Source organism: Antrostomus carolinensis, unplaced genomic scaffold, assembly GCF_000700745.2.
Source record: "Antrostomus carolinensis isolate BGI_N321 unplaced genomic scaffold, ASM70074v2 scaffold29663, whole genome shotgun sequence".
NCBI classification, from domain to species: domain Eukaryota; kingdom Metazoa; phylum Chordata; class Aves; order Caprimulgiformes; family Caprimulgidae; genus Antrostomus; species Antrostomus carolinensis.
This window is the reverse complement of record NW_010306410.1, coordinates 10,886-14,296: the sequence shown is the minus strand read 5'-3', so window position 1 is coordinate 14,296 and position 3,411 is coordinate 10,886.

Here is a 3,411-nt window from a genome sequence, read left to right as displayed (position 1 = left end):
CAAAGGCAGCAGCAGCGTCTCTGTGCAGTTGCTGGGCCAGTGCATTGCACGCTCGCCCTCTCCCCCAGGAAGATGCCCCTGTCCTCCCAACAGAAACCCAGACATGTCATTTTCCCTGGGAATAATCCCCTGGATTTTTGCTTTGTGACCAGGTCACCAGCTCAGTCCCCAGTCAGGACCCCACTTTTGCCATTCAAGGGGAAGGTTTCACTGAACAAACATTTCATTGCTGAGGAGCAGATGCTGTCCCTGCATTCCTACATCACACTGACCCCAGAAATGTCCCCGCGGACACCACAATCCCTGTGTCAATGCCCTGAGAATAGGAATAAAGCAGATTGTCAGCAGTAAAACACACTCACCCTCATATCTGCTGCTGCAAACAGTGCTCAGACTGTGCTGGGCAGGACATCTTTAGAAAAGAGATATTAAAACCGAGCTGTCAAGGCAGCTGGTGGCAAGTGGCCCGGCTGCCTGGGAGCCACAAGGGACACTCCTGGCTGCCCCGCTCTGCTCCCAGTGCTTCTGCTCCCACACTTCACAAACACACATGAAATTGTCACTCATTGAGTTCTCAATGTTGATTTAAACAAACTTGTTTCCAGCACGGCAAAGCCTCCAGCGAGGGTTTCGCAGCAGATTGGGTTACTGGGGCTTGTTGTGATTGGGAACAGGTTTAAATTAACTTGAAACAAGATTCCTTTTTAACTCAAAGCAGCAACACAGAAACAAGGGGCAGCAGCACGGGAGAGCTGGGTGATGCTCGGCCAAATGGGCACCCACAGCCCTTTCCCATCCCACCTCAGTGAGGTCCACGCTGGACACCTGGAAACAGCTCTCTTGGCTGGAGACAGCCCCTTAAAATACCACAGAACCCCAGGATTGCCTGGGTTGGAAAAGCCCTTTTTATTTACCTGCTCCTCTGGACTAGTTCACCAACTGCCTGTTCAGGTACCAGCACACGGGGCTCCCACCCCTCCTGGCCCTCTGATCTGCTCCAGGCACTTTCTGTTTTGCCCCAGCTCACGGGAGAGCTCTCTGTCCCAGGCTGGGGAGTGATTTAGATCCACTGTCAGCCTTCCAGTGCTACGTTCAAACTCTGTTTCTTCATTAAATAGTTTACAATTGTCCTACTGGTCTCTTCAATTGGCCAAAACACATTACTGAGCCAGAAAGAATTGGCAGGAGTTTCCCTCTGGCTTTGCAGGGATCTGCAATAAACCCCACTCTGCCGTAAAAACACGCAGGGGTCTGCGCTGCGTCTGCTGATTCCAGCCCCTTGGTTAATGAGCTGGATGATGGAGTAGATGGTAGGATGATTAATTCCCCATATGTGAGCAGGCTGGGAGGATCTGCAGATATATTTGAGACCAGGATTAAAATTCCAAAAGCTCTCAGAGAACTGGAGGAAGGGTCCAAATAGCCAAGACAGAATTCAATAAAAACAAAGGCAAGGATTGGAGCTTGGGAAGAATCAGCTGCACAAACAGGGGACCTGGCCAAACTGGAGGAGGAGCGATGAGGCAGGCAGGGCTGGGGAAGACCAGGAAGGTGGGGATCGGCTGGAAGGACCCATGGGAGGATGATGGAAGATCTCCAGCACTGTGCAAAGAGGTGGAGAAACCGGTTATCTGATCTAGGGAAAAGATTGAAGGGAAATGAGATGACCTGCAGCTGGTGCTGGGATGAAGGGAGGCTGCTCCTCACCATCGTGAGCTCGTGGAGCAGGCAGGGCAGCCACGAGATGGCAGACCCTGTTTTACGAGGGTGTTTCCCGAGCCGGGCTGGGAAAGAGCCGAGCTTACATCATGGTGAGGAGTGGAGAGCAAAGAGTCTTACAGCATCTTCCAACTCCTCAAGAGTTAGAGGGGAAAATCAAGGAACATCCAAAAGGGCTCAACTGAGAAGCGCTGGCACGACCCAAGGCTGACGAGATGCCCAGGTCCGATGCGGTCCCTCTGCTGCAGGAGCATCACCACCTGCCCTGTGCTGGTTTCCCTCATTAGCCTGGATGAGGGATCATTGCTCCTTGGGGACCCCACTGCCACAGCAGGAGGTGACCTCCTCCATCGTCCCTATGTGTCCAAGCAGACCCCGACCCACAGCCTCACCATGAGGGTCACCCAGCCCCAGCTGCACCCAGGCCCTGACCTGCAGCCCTGGGGCTGTGCTGCTGTTGATGATGGGAATCATTTGTAGATGCTTAAAGATTGAACAGCATTTGTAAAATAATAATCTTTTGTAAAATAATAATCATCATCTGAGAGTGCTTTTTTTTTTTCCCAAAGGCGAGGTCTGATCCAAGCACAACGAGCAACCCCAGGTCAAGAGAGTCTCATTTTCTGGCTCTCTCCTTCCCCTTCTCCTGCCAACATCATGTTACATCGCACTCATGGCTCTGCCTCTCCCTCGCAGCCCGTGGAAGACGCCTGCCGGGCTCTGCTCCGCTCTGATGGAAGAGCTGCCCCTTCCTGGGGGGAGCAAAGACACCCAAACCCAACTGAAGAAGCATCCAGCTGCTCCGTTTCTTCCCCGTTGCAGCTCGGAGCAGCCCAAGGTCATTGCAAGCAGGAAATTCTTCATCCAAAAGTGAAGGTTGGGAGCAGAGGGCCAAGAACGCTGCGGATACGAGAAAGCTCCGTTCCTCTGAAAGCCACAAACCGACAATAATCCCCCTGCGTGGGGGCCACGGCCCCAGGCTCCAAACTGGGATTTAGAAATGGGAGCCCAGCCCCAGGCAGCCTCCCCACCACAGAACTGCCAGCCCCTCGCTCAGCTCATCTCGTTCCTGGCTGATGCTCTCCCTGTTTTCCAACCTTCCCGCAGCCGGCGCAAGCCACGGGCTGACAAATGGAAATCTCTGGGCTGTGTTCCTAGGAACTTAATAACAACAGGCTGGAGAAACAGCCACGGGGTGCTAAAAATAAACAAATGCAGGGAAGAATTTGGCTCCTTCTCATTTCCTCACGTGATGCCTCCTGCCTGCAGGCAAACAGCATCTGTCCCGTGCAGAGCACTGAAGAAAACTGCACAGAGCCTGGAAGAAAACTGCTCTGGCTTTATTTGTTCAAGCCCCAACCCCTGTGCCACCACCCAAACACTCGTGGTGCTTGTGTGTTCAAATCCTCATCCTGCACTGCAAGGATCCTGGGCTGCACCCAGAGCAGCGTGGGCAGCAGGTGGAGGGAGGGGATTCTGCCCCTCTGCTCCGCTCTCCTCAGACCCCACCTGCAGTGCTGCCTCCAGTGCTGGGGCCACCAACAGCACAAGGACATGGAGCTACTGGAGCCAGGGCAGAGGAGGCCACAAGGATGATGCGAGGGCTGGAGCAGCTCTGCTGTGAGGACAGGCTGAGAGAGTTGGGGCTGTTCAGCCTGGAGAAGAGAAGGCTCCGGGGAGACCTTCTAGTAG